Genomic DNA, 20594 nt, shown 5'->3' on the forward strand with positions numbered 1-20594 from the left:
GCCTCGAGTGACTGGAAGTGGGGAGGTCTGAGATTCCCTCCAGTAGGCAGTGTCACACTGCTTGGGCTTTAAATAACTCCAACCTAGTGTAAATCCAGTCTTTATGAGTGTGCAGGGTGTTTGTTGGACAGCCTGAGTACTTTGTAAACATGATGCAGAAATCTTTTTATATGATGTTGGGAGAAAACCCATCTTCCTTCCTGATCTCTCTCTATATTAGAAACTTTGAGCATGGAGCACCTTTATCACTGAGTTCAATGTGATTGCAAAGAGTTCCAGCCAGTAGTGTATCTTGGATCAGCCGGCTAAGCTTCAAAATCTGAAAATAGTATCTATGCTATAACTGCAGCCCGTCTTTCTTATCGTACTTGATCCTCAAGCCTTTTTTTAAATGTTTAATGATCTTATGCAATATAGCAAAAGTACCTCATGTTGACTTCAGTAATGTTGTGTGCTCCTACCCTTGCTCATTAGTGTGGGTGAAGTCACTGCACCATAGTCTGTGAAGAAGGTGGAGGAAAACCTTGATGCTGTCATGTGTTGATGCTATAGAAACAGAACTGAGGCAGCAAGGTCAGACCATATTGATCCAAGACTAATATTATTGAAAATGACAACTCTGGAGAGACAAACTGAAGCAAGTTAGAGTTGATTGAAGCCTGACCCATGAAATGATCAATCCAATTTTCCCATTGTTGCTTCTCAGGCTCCCAGAATGGGAGGATGTATCTGAAATATTTCAGCTCTCAAATTGGGAGGCTGTTTCCCCCTTTAAATTTAGGGGAGCAGCATATTTTGAATATTATTTTAATGAATGAATTTCCTACTTTCATAACCCCCCTGGTAAGGTTTGTGTTTTTATTTATTCAGCTAATTTTAAACTCATTAGAGCAACTGATCCTTAATCCACATTGTTCTGCCTCTGAGATCAGGTTAAGTGAGAGATGGGCTGGTGTTCCTGTAACATTCAATGTGGCCTGGGCAATGGGATCGGATGGCAAGTGTGCATTCTACATCTGAGTTCTCTGTGGTCAGAACGATTAGCAAAAACAATAGTGACTCCCCAGAGCGAGTAGGTGTCAGTACATTTTCTGACAGTCTATTGACAACGAGGAAAGCCATGCTACATCCAGCAATTTGCTATGACAAAGGCTGCCAGTTCTTGATGGATATAAAAAAGTGTTAGGGGTTTCCTGAAAGTGTTACCAAAATGCTATTATTGGGCAGCCATCAACAAGAAAAATTTACATTTAGATAGCACCTATCACATAGCAAAAAGCCCTAAAGTACTTCATGGGCAGCGTGAGGGGGAGAATTAAAACTCCAAGCAGGAAAATGCAGTAACTCCATGCAAATTGAACAATATTTAATCACTTGATCACTAGATCAGTGGGCTGGCTGTAAGTTAACACTCAGTGCAGTCACTAAGGTGCTTGAATAATTCAGCAAACCCAACAAGCAAACAATAACAGATATGTTTGTCCTGTCATGCTGCAATCTTTCTTTAGCAGGATGAATAAGTAGTGGTGAAAATTTTAAACCTGTCATGTAATGCTGAAACATCTAACAAGGTGCAAAGTAAGAAAAGGACTATGTCTGTTGGCCCACTGAGCCTGCTGTGCAGCAAAGTGAAAGGTAGGTTTCTTGAAACAATGTATTGACTTCTGTTTATCTAATTATGCCTTCTGTGTCTACTCTGTTGCCTTACTCTTGAGAGCCATGTGCTTTTTACCCAATTTTATGCACCTTTGGAGGAGCCCTCAGTGCTCCCCTTCTGATGTCAGTAATGCTGCAAGAAGGTGGGCTACCCAACTGAGGATTTTCCATGAGCTGTGAGGAGATGGTGGAGGTGTCTATACCATCTCTTGATGAAAGCATGGGGTGACTGGAATTGTCACTGTGAAGGATTCACTGTCCACATGAGGAGAATCTGAAATCAGTGCTCTCTTGACATGAGGGAGGGGCTGCTGACCCCCAACTTTCAAAGCAATCAATACAAATCTTTTGCTCCCTGAATCGATTTCTGCATGAAAATACCTTTCTCAATGCAACTATAGCTTAAAAAAGGTAAGAACATTATTGTTTTACTGCATAGAAAATAATGATAAATGCCAATTAACAATTGAAGAGTTATGTTTATCAGAGCAAAAATGAACTGAAATGTATTGAAAAAGAATGGAAATTGTGTGGTACAGTTTGTCAGCAGATCTTATTAAAATGGTTTGAGGCCATGTCAGCTAGTTTCCCCAGAGACAATGGCCCCACAACCCTAAGCTGCCTCTAATCAACTCTGGCTCAGTGAAAAGATGGCATGCGAACTCACGGCACTGTAGTTTCTCGAGTCGAGACATGCCCTGAATAATTATTTTTCTAACAGTTCTTCAAAAAATTTCAAATACTCACAAAACCTTCTTGAAAGAAAACAGAAGCTGCACTGATCAGTCCTTAATGCCAACCTTTCAAAAGCTGAAAATCAACAACACTTCTTAGTGTTTATTTTCAAACTATCATCAGTCAATCTTGTTGAGAAAGCGACACGGGCCCTTCATGTATAAAAAATAAAATGGAAGTGTTTGAGGAGCCCTCTCAAAAATTTCCAAAGCAGCTAAAGCAATTCCGTCAACGTGTAGCTGCCTCCATCACACTTTAAATCTGGAAATCTTCTGTCAAAATCTGCGTGTTTGTTTTTCTTTTGACGTTATTTTTGTTTATACTCTTTTAAGACATTGAATGATCAAATGAATGAATGCTTTTTTGGTCTGATACTGCCAATTGCACCATGATGCTTTCTTTGCATATGTTCACCCCCTTTAAATACAAAACAATAAAAAGGTCTTCCTGAAGGCTAATAGCCTGTAATTCTGTGAGTTGCTGTATGAGTCAAATATAGTTCTGCAGAATTACAGGAATGATTGAGCTACCATGGCAACACACAATCTAAGACACTTGTATTCAATGTGTTACAGCAGTAGACCTGATTTTTAAGTCTACAATACTCCAAGCAATACTGCAGCTATACAACAGAGGTGTGCAATAATTTTTATGGTATCTAACAGTAGGGGGCAACATATATTCATAATCCAACAATATTTTGCTTGATCTGGAAAGCTACGATGAAGGCTAGGTCCTTGCTAGTGAAGTGATTGGTGTCAAACAGAGTGAGACAGATTCTAAACCTACTTAAACATTAAGACTGCAGTGGTCTTATCTGCAGGTGTGGAGACTGCTTTGGGTGTAAATATGTATTGACCATGGTTAGTTAACATTCTTATCATACTTACACATTCTCATGTGGTCATTTATCACTGATGCCAGGCTAAGCTATCAAATTAAAACAAATACCTTAACTAGTCAAACATAAGGTTATAAGTTAGTACCTGGCAATGCTGATGTTTGCTATTGTAGAAAGTGATGTCTTTAACTACGGGGGTCCATAGAATTCCATGGGAAGGGATTGTATCTGATCATTTTCAATAAAAGAATCTGTAAGGCTATCAGATAAATGATTAAATGCCATCAAAAAGACTGCCAAGAAGAAAACTGCATTCACCCAGCAGTTTTGCAGAAGCCCCAGAGGAGGATGCACACCCTGACGACCACAGAGGCGGGAGTGACATAATTGGCTAAATTTGTGATCTGGAGTTGCGACCCCAATCTTAGGTGAATTTCCGGGTCCCAATGCCGCGCTTGCCGGCTCCTGATGCCCAACGCAATTTTTAACAAGCAGGCCAATTAGTGGCCTGGGTGCATGCTTGCTATCTAATTAAGGATGGTGGACGGGCTCCAATAGGAGGCCCTCCAGCACTGACAGATCAGCAGCTCCACCATCAGAGGTGGGAGCTACCAATGTTGGTAGGAGAGAGAGAGGTCTCAAGATGGAGACAGCCTCTGAAGAGTTGTTGTAAATTTTTAACTTCAAGAAGGCCACAGCTGCCAAGCCTCATCGTGGAGGGGCAGCCACTCCACTGGTAGGCCAGCAATTGCAGCTTTGGCCCTATGGCCGTGGTGGATGCGGGGTGAGGGGTGGCGCTTCCCTAAGGGGATGGAGTGCTGCCCGTCCCCCTACCCGTTTGTCATTGGGAAGTTTCCCCCATCCCTCAGCCATGCTTCGGCCTCAACAGGGGGCCTGCATGCCCACTGGAAAATTCTACCGTTATGAACGCTGCACTTTGTAACACGATTATGTTTTTCAAAAACTGATTTTTAAAAAAGTTTAAAATGGAGTTAGAGAAGTCATGTGGCCTCGCATCCACTCTGCTTAAAGACACGACAGAAATCTTAGTTACCAGGACACGGAAAACACAGATCATAGACTTTTTTCTAAAAAACAGAGACTGCAGGGGTAAAACAACTGAAGAACATTGGGTTTCACCCTCCCAGACTTTTGGATCATAAACAAGGAGTCAGTAATTCTGAGGATGCAAATGTGCATGGCAGCTGCTAACACCTGAAAACAATGCAAAGCTTGGCTGAAGCCAAACCTGTGGACTTTGCATCTTGGAAAAGGGCAATGGGCTATTGACTTGTGATTCCAGATTTTCTGAAGGCAATGAGGCAGTAAGAAAGGAAGACAATCAGTGATGGCGGCCTCAAGGGAGGGAGAAGATATACAGCAAGAAGACTTGAACCTGTTTTGAAAGTTGAAGTTTTCCAAGAAGGTAAAGATCAACTGGATCACCAGGGCTCACCTTATTCACAGACATGTAGATCGGAGCAGTGAGTGAAGAGGATATTGACTTTGAGAAAGGTCTGGGAGATCTAACCCATTGCAAGTGGGAGGAGTTTGGAACTATTAACTGCAAAAATTTCATCATCGAGGACTGTGTAAGGTATAAGTGTGGTGTGAGGCTTTCAAGTATTTTCATTAGTGAAGAAAACACCTTTCTTTGTAATTTGGGGGTATCAGCTACTTATAAAGTGCTATTTATTTAATGGGGATTTCTTTTAGTTTAGTCATAATAAGTCTTAAAACGTGAAATCTTGTCATTCTTTAAATTGGTCTGAGGGTTCATATCTCATATTTTAACGTTAACGGTCTCGCTGAGGTCGTAACACTACCACAATCCCTTTCATGACTTTTTTTTGATGTACGTTTGGCAGGTGGTAAAAGAAACTGCTCTGTGCACTGATGTAGAATATATGACAATTTTGGATGGGTGCTTCAATAAATATTAAAGTACACTCTAAGGGCTGAATCTGGTTATTCCCCCCGGCATCGGGTTCCTTGGTGGGGGGCACCTGAAGATGGGTCCGGATGAGGCCCGCCACAGACCTTGACGCTGGGAGAGCCTGGCCCAATCCTCCCGGCAGCGGTGAGGCTCCGTGGCTGCACCCCCCTCACTGCCGCTGGGCAACGGGGCCTCAGTTAAAATATTCAAACGAGTAAATTAACATAGCCTTACCTGCGATCTTGCGGGTCTGCCGTGATCTTCAGGGCGGTGGCCGGCACTCCAGCACCTTCAAATCCCCATCCGTGAAAGGCAGCATGACACTGGTGGGGAAGGAGGGGAGGGGGGTGGTGGGGGTGGTGGTGAGAGGTAGGATTTTCAGTGCGGTGGGGGGGGAGTCAAATAAATGTAATGGGTGTAGGGGATGGTGGGAAGGGTTGAGCTTCAAACTTTGTGCAGTTTTTTGGGGCAAGGTCAGATGTAAAAGGTAAATGTTTTGGGAGAGGAAAGGGCAAATAGTTAATGTAATTGTTATTGGAGTGGGTGGGAAAGGGGCATAAGAAATGTATTCATTTAATTTTGGGGGTATGTGTTTAAAACTTTAAATTAGGCGGCAGGGCTGGCTGTCCTTTAAAAATGGCGCTAGTGCCTGCACAAAGGCAGCTGATGCCATTGCTGGGGACGGAAAGCCTGTCCGCCTCCTCCATGAGATTGGGGGTGCCGCCCCAGCTATTTAAATAAGCCACCGTGCTTGAGATTGCGGCTCTTTGGTGACGCGCGGGCTGCCACTTTTTAAGCTCACCGCTGGGATTGGCGGCGGGCTCTTAAAATCCAGCCCTAATTATTGCCAATATTATAAAGGATCGTTCATTAGCTGTAGGGTCGTGTTTAAAAATGAAACTTCGTCATAGTAATTTTTTGTTAATTTCTTGTATTGTTTTTCCTTTCTTGGTACCTAAATTGACTTATGAAGTTTACAGTGCTGAGTTGCTTTTTCTCACTGATTATTTTGAAGCATGATATGTGTATGTATGAACACGACATGTCTTGCTTTGATCCAGTTCCCTAGTCCCAGCAAACCTCATATAGTGACAGCTTGTACGTTAGCTACCCCCTTATTTTATAGTTGCTGGGCTACTCAAAACTATGTCGTAGCTGTGTAAGAATTATCATCTGCTTTCTCCCTTTTGTTTTTAAATGGCCAAGCTTCAATAAAGGCAGCAAGGTCCCTAGTTTAGACTGAAAAGAACAGGAGAGAAAATGAGGTGGTAAAAGTGAAGCCAGTTTTAAAAGCTTGCACACAGTGTAGGAGGGAAACTGGAGAAGGTAAAGGAAAGATAATGAGGTCCTGGTGTAGTGTTGCCAGACCTGCGGCTTCTTGGGGGCTGCACGTGCCTGTGCTGAAATCAGCTGATTTTGCACAATAATGCAAAGCCAGTTCTTTTCATAATTTCAAAGGCACACTGGCAGCACAATGGATTGTCAGCAGGAATGGAGGGGCTGCTGGCTGGCCATGATTTTCTGCCTGTTTTTTGACAATGTTTTGGGGGCTCAGTGATCCCTTTCCGTGCATTGGCCTTTAGAGACAGCAGGTGAGGCCCATGAGCTAAGGATGGCCCAATTAGGCAGAGGGCACAAATGCACAATTTCTGTTGTGCTTTCTCTGAAGGGAAGGTTATTTACCCTCTGTGCCGATAACACAAGGCCCTAATATCACCCAAATGTGTTTGTATGGGAGACTGTGTGATGAACCTCCATTTCAACACAGTGAGGTTGCAGGGAAGAGGAACAGCACATTCAGACAATGCTGTATTCTATCTATGCTATTTTGTTTGTCTGTTTTCTTTTTGATGGCGATGCCTTTTCCATCATTATTAACATACACCTGCCAGTCCTAGTACTTTTGCATTTGCTTTGTCAGCCTTCTTATGCCAGCTACCCTTCCTGGAACCCCCTTTGAAGAGCAGGAGAGGCACCTGAGCAGCAGAGGTCAGTTCTACACAGGGATATTATAAATCCGGTGCCTTCTGTCACAAATTGTTTTTAAATCATCCCAGATTGACAAAGTGAGCTTTGACAGAATATTTATGATGCAGCCTAATAATGAACAAGCACTGCTGCCTCTCCGAATGAAAACTTTTTTTTTAAAGTGTCATTTTCAATCTGCTTTGTGTTTTAATGTTCTTAACATTAATTTACTTTTTTCCTCATTTTCATTCAGAATAATTTTATTTTCCGTTCTTTCCAGCAAAAGTGTGGCCCCTTTCATTCTTCTTGTGTAAGGTATTTTGGTGTACCAATTACTACCTATCTTTGTACAGTCCAAAAGACAAAGTATCAATATTTACTCAAAATACACCAGGTACACTTTGTTTTAGACCAATTATTGGTTTACAGATATACATTGGAATTCCATTACAATAGCATTACTGTATCACATATAGACGATGCAGCTGATGCTTTGGAATCCTACAGAGTAATCACTTACGCCAGACTTAAATTTACTCTTGAGTAACGTAGGGCAGGATGTGACTTTATACAGGATTGTGGAGCATCGTAAGGCTCAAGCGAACCCACTTACTTTGCTTTCATCGATTTTCATAAGAATTTCGACCTAGCACATCCTGAAGAAAGTGGAAGCTATGGGAGCACATGGCCAAATCTGGAATTCTATCTTGGGTGGCTGAAATATACTCTAATGAGTCTTCTGTGTACTTCGCACAGCCTAACAGCCTTGGACACAAAGGTGTGATTGAGAATTGATGTCCTGTACACTAGAAATTTGTAACATGGCATCAGGCTGTTCCCATGCCCAAAATAATTTTATCATGAAACCCCTGGCAATTTTAGACAGATGCTTCCTGCACATTTTTCCCACTTCTGCAATGCAGTAAAGCATACAGCCTCCTTCTGTTAATTGCCTAATTATCCACTAACATTCTCAACTGGATGTGATAGGGCTACAGAGCTTAGATCTGATCTGTTGGTTATGTGAACAATAAACTCAGGTTATAGTATGCTGCTTCTGGTGCTGAGCATGATTATAGGCCAATATTGTAGCTTTAAAAAGTTGATATCTCATTCAAAGATATACCTACACTGTCTATTGAAGTAGAGTTGGTTTCCTGCTTGATGGAGAATTGAGGGATATCTCATGCCATGACCACATTGCGGTCCTATACAATTTTGCTGCTGCTGGTGGCCCACCACATTCAGGGATGCCAGTTTGTGCTGCTAGATCTGTGGTTAATCTGTCCAGGATGGAGGTTATCCCCTCTATGGAGTCATGACTTTGTTTTCACAAGGTCTGTGCAGTGGTTAGTGCTGATGCTTTTGTGGACAGACATGTCTGATTGGTAGGTTGGTAAGGATGAGGTCAGGTAGGTTTCTGCAAGGTGTAGTTTTCTCAGCAACTGAGGCAGGCCCAATGTGATCACTGTAATGTTGTATGGGATAGTCTTGGGGGTTTCTGTGTTGAGCACTTCGGAAAGAACAGTGTTGCTTCTTTTTTCAGATTATTTTATTTTGATGGTTGACTCACCAATCAGGTAGACAGGACTAATTAGTAGGATACATTGGTGACTTCCCTCAAGTGCAGGATGAAGACCTTGAATGACGCAGGAGGGGATCTCAAAGGTCTTAATTGGAAGATAAAATAGGGTGTCTGACCCTATTGCTGATTCCTATCGATAACTTTAGGTTCGACTCAAATCTTTTGGACTATACCAAGCCAATAGATATTTTTGGTCATCTTTATCTGAAATGACATCAAAGTCCAAATGTAGGTTAATTTTTAAAAATTAATTCTCGGGATGTGGGTATCGCTGGAAAAGCTGGCATTTATTGCCCATCTCCATTTGCCCCCGAGAAGGTAGTGGTGAGCTCTCTGCTTGAACTGCTGCAGTCTGCATGGTGAAGATACTCACAGACTGCTGTTAGGTAGGGAGCTCCAGGATTTTGATCTATGGCAATATATGCCCAAACAGATGCTCTACTTCTGTGAATTTCTCAGTAGCTTTAATTGGAGACTCTAAAGCATGGTGATAGCTGTTAAACACCAGGCTAACAATAAAAAAGCAAATGTACATTGAACAATTAGTGGGACTTGCAGTACCAATACTTATAAATCAGGACATGATCCCAATTTGTATATACTAACACTTATATACTTATAAGCAGTGAAAGTATGGATTTCATTTTATTTGTATTTCTATGTGTTGCTATGTTTCAGTTGCCCTCTGCTGGCTAAGAACAACAGGTGCAACAATGAATCAGAAGTTTTTAAAGCAACATGGTACCTCTGCTACTTTTTTAAAAAACGGCTGCTGTATTACTGCATCTACTGGTCTAAGACCAGTTTGTGTAAATGGTACTGAGCATCTCACAGGCCAGAGCTATACTGCAAATTGCACATTGTCAGGCCTCCCAGTGAGTGCAGGCAGGAAAGGAGTCTGCAGATGTATGCTTGCATCAAGCTCTGCTTAAGTTTATAAAATGCTCTGAAAGTCCCTCTGGATACTTTTAAAATGTGGGTCTGCATCAGGTTTATGGTATACCACACCTATTGCAAAGTCACTGTGATAGGTGGTTTAATTTTTTTATACCAAAATGCACTAGGGTGTCAGTCAGCCAGCCAAAGATTTGGCAGTAGTTTGTCTCCTTTGGAATAATAATGTAACTTACCAACACAATCATATATAACCAGAAGTTGCTTCCACTTAAGTAGATAACTGGCTGGTCACACTTTTTATTTTGGTCCATTATCAGTCATCATTTTATTAATGCAAAACTCAATTTGAAACAAAATGCCTTTTTTATGACACAAAACTAATGGCAGAATTACAAGGTCCTACTTTGTTTACTATATTCAGCAGTTGAGGGAAACGTAAGATAGGAATAGAGATTTTTTAAATATAATTAGTTAGCAAAGTGAAGCATTACCTTCTAGGGTCACAATGAAACTGAAGATTAAAGATGCAACATCTGATATGTATTGGCTCATTAAACTGTATCATTCGCCAAAAATTGTCCCATAAAAATGTATAGAACTGATTTTTTTTTTAAAAAGGTACAGAACTGAGCCCTCTGACACATTGGGGTAAATTTTTAACCGGTATCCCGGCACAAAAGGGTGTTGCAGTTTTGCAAGGGAGATTAGGATCAGGTGACACTTTTGTGCCTAGGCAGCAAACTGAAAATCTATCTAGTCCTTCCAAGTGAGTGTTCAGACTGGAGGATGGTAGACAGTGGGGTTCCTCAAGGGTCAGTGCTAGAACCACTGCTTTTTATGATAAATTGGAATACAGAGCAGAATTTCAAAATTTGCCGATGATACCAAACTTGGAGGTGTGGCAGACAGTGAGGATGATACCAATCGACTGCAACAGGACATAGATAGGATAGCAGAATGGGCAGACAAGTAGCAGATGGAATTTAATACAGGGAAGTGTGAGGTGAAGCATTAATGGCAGAGTTCTAAAGAGGGAAAGAGGGACCTGGGGGTTCATGCACCTGGATCTTTGAATGTGGCAGGATATATTGACAGAGTAGTTAGCAAAGCATATGAAATCTTGGACTTCATAAATAGAGATATTGAGTCCAAAAGCAGAGAAATTAATACTGAACCTTTATAAAGCTCTGGTTAGGTCCCAACTGGAGTATTCCATCCAGTTCTGGTCACCACAGTTTAGGAACGATGTGAGGATCCTTGAGAGGGTGCAGAGGAGATTTACCAGAAAGGTTCCAGGGATGGGGGATTTTAGTTACAAGGTTAGGTTGTTCTCCTTGAAGCAAAGGAGATTGAAGGGAGATTTGATAGAGGTGTACAAGATGATGACAGGTTTAAATAAGGTAGACTAAAAAACACTGTTCCTGTTAGCTAATGGCACAAGGACTAGGGGTCACAGATTTCAGGTTTTGGGCAAGAGATGCAGGAGGGATGAGAGGAAGAACTTTTTATGCAGTGAGTGGTAATGACCTGGAACTCGCTGCCGATGAGGGTGGTGGTATCGAAGCCAATCAATGATTTCAAAAGGAAAATGGATGGACACTTGGGGGAAATAAACTTGCAGGGCTATGGGGATAGAGCAGAGGAATGGGACTGATTGAATAGCTCTACAGAGAGCTGGCATGGACTCGATGGCCAAATGGCCCCTTCCCTGTCATAATGACTCTATGGGCTGAATTTTATTAGCCCTCTGGAGACGGGCAGTGTAGCAGGGGTCCAGTAAACTTGAGAGAAGGCAGCAGGTGGAGTACCTGTTGCCTTCCTGTCGCCGTTCAATTTAATTAGGGGAGAGAAAGGCCGAGGAAGGGCCTCATCACACCACCACTAGCATTTTACCAGTGGCAGGGGGCACCTCCACCACATGGGGAGGTCGCCCAGTAAAACCAGGCAGCCTCTGTGTGGGCTGATTGGGGGTGGGGGGAGGCGCGGGGCGGAGGAGAGCCCTCCTGCTTGGGAAATCTGGGGCCCATGGAGGACCCCAGTGGCAAAGGCTGTCCCTGAGCCAGCTCCTGCCCTCCACTCTCAACCGCCCCCCCCGGGGGCCTGCCTAACTGACTCCGGCGAGCCCACCCCCATGTATCTTCTCTCCAAGGCTCCAGCGCTGCTCCCGGTCTTGGGCCTCCTGCAGTTCCAGCAGTGCCCATTGCTCCAGTGGCGCTGCTGGGACTGCTAAGCTGCCAGCTCTCTGATTGGCTGGCAGCTCTTGGACGCGGGAAACCATCCTTAAAGGGAGGGGGGTCCCTGGTACCGGAAAGTTAATTTTCCAAGTGCCAATAAATGCAGGCAGGGGTCCTTAGAACGGTTGAGGCGGGGTTCCCCTCACCTTACTGGCCCGGCGTCGGGACCTTGCCAGCTGCATAAGATTTAGCACCATGTTTAGTTTATGTTTAGAGATACAGCACTGAAACAGGCCCTTCGGCCCACCGAGTCTGTGCCGACCATCAACCACCCATATATACTAATCCTACACTAATCCCATATTCCTACCACATCCCCACCTGTCCCTGTATTTCCCTACCACCTACCTATACTAGGGTCAATTTATAATGGCCAATTTACCTACCAACCTGCAAGTCTTTTGGCTTGTGGGAGGAAACTGGAGCACCCAGAGAAAACCCATGCAGACACAGGGAGAACTTGCAAACTCCGCACAGGCAGTACCCAGAATTGAACCCGGGTCGCTGGAGCTGTGAGGCTGCGGTGCTAACCACTGCGCCACTGTGTGGGAACAGTTGGTGAAAACTCTCTAATACCACGAGATGTCTCCATTATGAAATCACTAATAACACTTAGTACTGCATGGACATTCTCCAGTTCAAACATTTTACACATTGTAAGAAATTACAGGGTAGAAATTATTATATGCCTGTGTGCAAATGAGTAGTTATTTTGGAGCACACTATAGTGTGTTATTCATTTCTGTTCTGGGAGCACATCAAAATTGCTGATGGAGCAAGTGGCTCCTGTCTGTTTTAGCATCCAGATCAGGTGCTACACAAATTTAGAGGAGTAAAAAAGGGATTGTTATTTGTTGATTTCAGTTTCCAAATATACAAACATATGAACATACGAATTAGGAGCTCGGCCTTCGAGCTTGCTCCGCCATTCAATAAGTTCATGGCTAAACTGATTACTCCACATTTCCACCTACCCCCGATAACTTTCCACCCCCTTGCTTATCAAGAATCTATCTACCTCAGCCTTAAAAATATTCAAAGATTCTGCTTCCGCCGCCTTTTGAGAAAGAGAGTTCCAAAGACTCACGACCCTCTGAGAGAAAAAATTTCTCCTCGTCTCTGTCTTAAATGGGCTGTTTAAATATTTTTAAATAGTGACCCTTAGTTCTAGATTCTCCCACAAAGGGAAACATCCTTTCCACATCCACCCTGTCAAGACCCCTCACGATCTTATATGTTTCAATCAAGGCACCTTACTCGTCTAAATTCTAGCGGATATAAGCCTAGCCTGTCCAATCTTTTCTCGTAAGACAGCCCGCCCATTCCAGGTATCAGTCTAGTAAACCTTCTCTGTACTGCCTCCAATGCATTTACATCCTTCTTTAAATAAAAAGACTAGTACTGTACACAGATGTGGTCTCACCAATGCCCTGTATAGCTGAAGCACAACCTCCCTATTTAGGTATTCAATTCCCCTCGCAACATGCGATAACATTCTATTAGCTTTCCTAATTATGTGCACACTAACCTTTTGCGATTTATGCACTAGGACACCCAGATTCCTCTGCAACTCAGAACTCTGCAATCTCTCACCATTTAGATAATATGCTTCTTTATTTATTTATTTTTTTATTTAGAGATACAGCACTGAAACAGGCCCTTCGGCCCACCGAGTCTGTGCCGACCAACAACCACCCATTTATACTAATCCTACATTAATCCCATATTCTCTACCACATCCCCACCATTCTTCTACCACCTACCTACACTAGGGGCAATTTACAATGGCCAATTTACCTATCAACCTGCAAGTCGTTTGGAGGTGGGAGGAAACCGGAGCACCCGGTGGAAACCCACGCAGACACAGGGAGAACTTGCAAACTCCACACAGGCAGTACCCAGAACTGAACCCGGGTCGCTGGAGCTGTGAGGCTGCGGTGCTAACCACTGCGCCACTGTGCCAATTTACCACTTTCCCACATTATACTCCATTTGTCAGGTTTTTGTCCGCTCACTTAGCCTATCTATATGCCTCTGTAGTCCCCCTTATGTCCTCTTCGCAAGTTACTTTCCTACCTATCTTTGTGTCATCGGCAAATTTAGTCCCTTCATCGAAGTCATTTATATAAATTGTGAAAAGTTGAGGCCCCAGCACAGATCCCTGTGGCACACCACTCATTACATCTTGCCAACCAGAAAATGACCCATTTATGCCTACTCTGTTTCCTGTTAGCTAGCCAATCTTCTACGCGTGCCAATGCTTTCACAAAACCATATTGACTCTGCCTGATTGCCTTGAATTTTTCTAAATGCCCTGCTATAACATCTTTAATAAAAGCTTCTAACATTTTCCCTAAGACAGATGTTAAGCTAACTGGCCTGCAGTTTCCGGCTTTCTGTCTCACTCCATTTTTGAATAAAGGGGTTACAATCACTATTTTCCAATCTAATGGAACCTTCCCCGAATCTAGGGAATTTAGGAAAATTAAAACTAACACATCAACTATCTCACTAGCCACTTCTTTTAACACCCTAGGATGAAGTCCATCAGGACCCAGGGACTTGTCAGCTCACAGCTCCAACAATTTGTTCAGTACCACTTCCCTGGTGATTGTAATTTTCTTGAGTTCCTCCCTCCCTTCCATTTCCTGACTTACAGCTAATACTGGGATGTTACTTGTGTCCTCAATAGTGAAGTCTGATGCAAAATATCTGTTCAATTCATCTGCCATCTCCTTATTATCCATTGTTAATTCCCCAGACTCACTTTCTATAAGACCAACACTCACTTTGATAACTCTTCTTTTTTAAATGTCTATAGAAACTTTTACTATCTGTCTTTATATCTCTAACTAGCTTTCTCTCATACTCTAATTTTACCTTCTATATCAATCTTTTAGTCATTCTTTGCTGTTTTTTATATTCTGTCCAATCTTCTGACCTGCCTCCCATCTTTGCACAATTATATGCTTTTTCTTTAAGTTTGATACTATCTTTAACTGTTTTAGTTAACCACGGATGGCGGGTCCCACCCTTGGAATTTTTCTTTCTCATTGAAATATATCTATTCTGTGTATTCTGAAATAGTAAATGTCTGCCACTGCATCTTTATTGACCTATCCCTTAACCTGATTTGCCAGTTCACTTTAGCTAGCTCTGCTTTCATGCCCTCATGTAAAATTCAATCATATTATAACCGCTGCTACCTAGGGGCGCCTTAACTATGAGGTCATTAATTAATCCTATCTCGTTGCACAATACCAGGTCTGGTATAGCCTGCTCTCTGGTTGGCTCCAGAAATTGTTCCAAGAAATTATCCCAAAAACATTCTATGTATTCCTCATCCAGGCTACCTCTGCCCATCTGATTTTTCCAGTCTAAATGTAAGTTAAAATCCCCCATAATTATCGCTGTACCTTTCTGACAAGCTGCCATTATTTCTTCCGTTATACCCCGTCCTACAGTGTGGTTAATGTTAGTTGGTCTGTACACCACTCCCACAAGTGACTTCTTGCCTTTATGATTTCTCATCTCTACCCAAACTGCTTCTACATCCTGATCTCCTGAACTTAAGTCATCCCTCTCTATTGCGCTAATACCATCATTAATTAACAGAGCTACCCCTCCACCTTTTCCTAGCTTCCCGGCCTTCCTAAATGCTGTGTAGCCTTCAATATTCTGGTCCCAATCTATGTCGTCCTGCAGCCATGTCTCCATAATGGCTATCAGATCGTACTTATTTATTTCTATTTGTGCTCTCAGTTTATTTGTTTTGTTTCGAATGCTATGTGCATTCAGATACAGAGCCTTTAGTTTTGTCCTTTTATTATTTTTGTAACCTCTAGCCTTACCTGTTGATTTATTCTTAGATTTGTATGCTCTGTCCAGAGTCTCTTTCAGGCACATCCACACTGCCCTTTTCACTTCAATTTTAAATCAATGCTACTGTAGTTCTTGCTTTGTTTCAATGCCAGGTGGTCAGCTGCAGTGCATGGCTGGAGGCTACTTTAAATTGTAAAAGAATGAGAATGGAAATTAGTGCACTGTTCATGTAAGGAGTATGAAAACAAGGAAAGAGCAGCTGCGATATTGGGTGGCATGCAGTGACTCCCAATCAATATCAAGAACCACATATAAACTGTCCTAGGTACAATGATCGGGCAATTTTACAGAAGCAATGTCTTAGGAGTCTTGACCTAGACATGAAAGCAGCAGTGGAGCTCTGTCAGGAACTGCAGACATCTAACATTCACATTGCACTACAAGTGATCATGAAAGTTAACACAGCTCTTGACTTCTATGCCTCAGGCTCCTTCTAGTCTGACATGAGGGGCATCATCCATATCAACTGGTTTGCTGTGCATAAATGTATCTGTGACTCGATCAATGCCTTATTCTGGACAATTGCATCAACTAACCTACCAACCAACTGAACCACCAATTCTTCTGCAACTCCTCTGGGTTCCCCAGAGTCCAGCATATCACTGATTGTATGCATGCGGCCATTTGGCATCTGTATAAATAAACCCTCTGTGCCCCTCTATTATTTTAAGTGTAACAGAAGATGGAAGTTTGGTTGCTGAGGGATTAAGGCTATTTTTTGCAGCCATAATTCTTTTGAAATAGAGAACAATAACAATGAGGTCCATACTGTCAATCATATGGCATACCACTGGTATCTTCCAACAATACTTCTGATGCCTTGGCCTCTCACCATGGAGAAGGACACACAAATAGAGCAGTATGAGGAAAACAGTGATATTATACAGTTGGAGACCTTCCAATGCAGAAGAAACACTTGTATGTCAAGTACTCAGACATCATGCTTTTTTGAAATTTCCAGAATTGCCACAATAACAAACTCATCAGTTGACAGTACCACAAACTGTCTCACTTACCACCTTGTTCCTTGCAAACTATTTGTTGCCTTCTTAAAGTCTGGGCTGCCTGTACCCTCCCAAATAATACACCAAGCCTCAGCACAATATACAATTACAAAGTCTTTTATTTGAACAATTGTATCATGAATGTTTGGCCTAATTTGTGTCAATTTTCATGTTACATATACCTCTGATCTGCTACTGCTCTTTTGTGATTCCTTGGTGAAAAGAGTGAATATAATGCCTTGGTGTAGGGTACCATGACAAGCCTGACAGAATTCTGAGAGAACAGTGGGTGAATACAGACAGAAAACAGGTACAATTTAGGGGCCCAACCTCCTAGGGGGCCAAGTAGCATCAAAAACATGTCTACCGCCATATTGGTTTGGATGCTGTTGAGCCATTCCTCCTGGCCATCCAAAACAGGCGTGAGGCCTCTTGAGGCTAATAATGGACTTAACGCCAGTGTTCCAGCTGGCACATCTTGCTGTACCTCCCCCTGCACCCCTGTCGATGGGCAAGTTGCCTCTAGGGTCGTAACTGGCACCTGTAGCTTTCCAGTACTTATACTAATGAGGCTGGTGGATTAAGTTAGCATGGTCCTACCACTGGCTTCATTAAGTGTGAGCATCATGAGCTGCACCCAAATTATGCTATAATTTGGGAAAATTACAATTTCTGGATTAGTATTTTCAATGGAAAGTGGGCACAAAGATTTCCACACAGTGACATTGGCAGTTGCCGTACCTTCCAGCTCCAGAATGCTCTACAGTACCTCAACTGTTCTTTGCACAGGAATGAATGATAGTTTGGCAGTGGCCTTAAGGACAGAGCCAACTGCCTGATCATTGACAATAACACTAGCTGAGACCTCCTAAACTGTGCACTAATCTGTCTGAAGGTAGAACCGTGGGTATCTATGTCAATGAAACCTTGCCTTAAGGTTGTCTGAAGCTGTTCCCCAAGATGTTGAGACAGGCTGAGGATAATTTTTGGGTAGGTCTCCAATGTCTCCACAGCAGCAGTTTGAACACTCCGATACTTCAGAAGTGCCAAACACCTGCAGGGCAGATGCCACACGCTCCACAGCAGCCTACAGTGCAGACAGTCTTTGCTACATGACTACAGAACTCATTAAGGTGCTCTTCCATCCTACTTGACCTCTTTCAAGGTTCCTATCTTCATAGATGCCAATTTCCATTCAATTTGATTTGCTCTACAAGATATTAAGAAGCAGCTGAGTACTCTGAACACAATGAAAGCCAAGAGCCCTGACAACATCCAGTCTGTCATGCTGAAAACCGATGCACTAGGGAGGTCCATTATATGAAATCAATCTCCTGATGCAGAACTTTGCCCACCATCAATGGTTGGCATAATGATTCCATTGTGCCCACTTGTCAAGAAACTTCAAAAGCACTCCCTTACCTCTGAAAGAAAAGGAAGAAAGAACTTGCAATTATATGGTGCCTTCCAGGACATCCCAAAGCACTTTACAGCCAATTCAAGGACTTTTGAAATGTAGTCACTGTTGTAATGTATGAAACAGAGACGCCAATTTGCGCACAAATGTTTTTTTTTTATTCGTTCGGGGGATGTGGGCATTGCCGGCTGGGCCAGCATTTATTTCCCATCCCTAATTACCCTCGAGAAGGTGGTGGTGAGTTGCCTTCTTGAATTGCTGCAGTTCTTGGGGTGTAAGTACACCGACAGTGCTGTTAGGAAGGGGGTTCTAGGATTTTGACCCAGCGACAGTGAAGGAATGGCGATATAGTTCCAAGTCAGGATGGTGTGTGACTTGGAGGGGAACTTGCAGATGATGTGTTCTCATGCATCTGCTGCCCTTGTCCTTCTAGTTGGTTGAGGTCACAGGTTTGGAAGGTGCTGGCAAAGGAGCCTTGGTGAGTTGCTGCAGTGCATCTTGTGGATGGTACACACTGCTGCCACTGTGCATCTGTGGTGAAGGGAGTGAATGTTGAAAGTGGGGTATAGGGTGCCAATCAAGCGGGCTGCTTTGTCCTGGATGGTGTCGAGCTTCTTGAGTGTTGTTGGAGCTGCATCCATGCAGGCAAATGGAGAGTATTCCATCACACTTCTGACTTGTGCCTTGTAGATGGTGGACAGGCTTTGGGGAGTCAGGAGGTGAGTAACTTACCACAGAATTTCAAGCCTCTGACCTGCTCTTGTAGCCACGGTATTTATGTGCTGGTCCAGTTCAGTTTCTGGTCAATGGTGACCCCAGATGTGGATAGTGGGCGATTCAGCGATGGTAATGCCATTGAATGTCAAGGGGAGATGGTTAGATTCTCTCTTGTTGGAGATGGTCATTGCCAGGCATTTGTGTGACGCGAATGTTACTTGCCACTTATCAGCCCAAGCCTGGATGTTGTCCAGCTCTTGCTGCATTTCTACACAGACTGCTTCAGTATCTGAGGAGTCGCGAATGGTGCTAAACATTGTGCAATCATCAGCGAACATCCCCACTTCTGACATTATGATGGAGGGAAGGTCATTGATGTGGCAGCTGAAGATGGTTGTGCCTAGCACACTACTCTGAGGAACTCCTGCAGTGATGTCCTGAGCATGAGATGATTGACCTCCAACAACCACAAGCATCTTCCTTTGTGCTGGGTATGGCTCCAACCAGCTGAGTCTTCCCCCTGATTCCCATTGACTTCAGTTTTTCTAGGGCTCCTTGATGCCATACTCGGTCAAATGCTGCCTTGATGTCAAGGGCAGTCACTCTCACCTCACCTCTGGAGTTCAGCCCTTTTGTCCATGTTTGAACCAAGTCTGTAATGAGGTCAGGAGCTGAGTGGCCCTGGCGGAACCCTAACTGAGCGTCATCGCGCAGGTTATTGCTGAGCAAGTGCTGCTCGATAGCACTGTCGATGACCCCTTCCATCACCTTGCCTATGATCAAGAGTAGACTGACAGGGCGGTAATTGCCAGCTTGTATTTGTTCTGCTTTTTGTGCACAGGACATATCTGGGCAATTTTCCACATTGCCGGGTAGATGCCACTGCTGTAGCTGTACTGGAATAGCTTTGCTGTGCCACAGCTAGTTCTGGAGCACTAGTCTTCCATACTATTGCTGGAATGTTGTCAGGACCCCTAGCCTTTGCAGTATCCAGTGTTTCAGCTGTTTTTGGTATCATGTGGTGTGAATCAAATTGGCTGAAGACTGGCATCTGTGATGATGGGGACCTCAGGTGGAGGCAGAGATGGATCATCCACTCGGAACTTCTGGCTAAAGAAGGATGCAAATGCTTCAGCCTCGTCTTTTGCACTGATGTGCTGGGCTCCCCCATCATTGAGAAAGGGGATATTTGTGGAGCTTCCTTCTCTGTCAGTAGTTTAATTGTCCACCATCACTCACAACTGGCAGGACTGCAGAGCTTAGATCTGATTCGTTGGTTGCGGGATCGCTTAGCCCTGTCTATCATATGCTGCTTCCCCTATTTGGCATGAAAATAGTCCTGTGTTGTAGCTTCACAGGCTGTCACCTCATTTTTAGGTATGCCTCGTGCTGCTCCTGGCATGCCCTCCTTCACTCTTCATTGAACCACAGTTGGTCCCCCGGCTTGATGGTAATGGTAGAGTGGGAGATCTGCCAGGCCAAGAGGATACAGATTGTGGTGGAATACAATTCTGTTACTACTGATGGCCCACAGCAGCTCATGGATGACCAGTTTTGAGTTGCTAGATCTGTTCGAAATCTATCCCATTTAGCACTGTTGGTTATGCCACACAACACAATGGTGGGTACCCATTGTGTGAAGAGGAGACTTTGTCTCCAACAGGACTGTATGGTGGTCACTCCTACCAATACTGTCATGGACAGATACATCTGTGACAGGTA

The sequence above is a fragment of the Heterodontus francisci genome, chromosome 3 (genome assembly GCF_036365525.1).
Source record: "Heterodontus francisci isolate sHetFra1 chromosome 3, sHetFra1.hap1, whole genome shotgun sequence".
Classification (NCBI taxonomy): Eukaryota; Metazoa; Chordata; class Chondrichthyes; order Heterodontiformes; family Heterodontidae; genus Heterodontus; species Heterodontus francisci.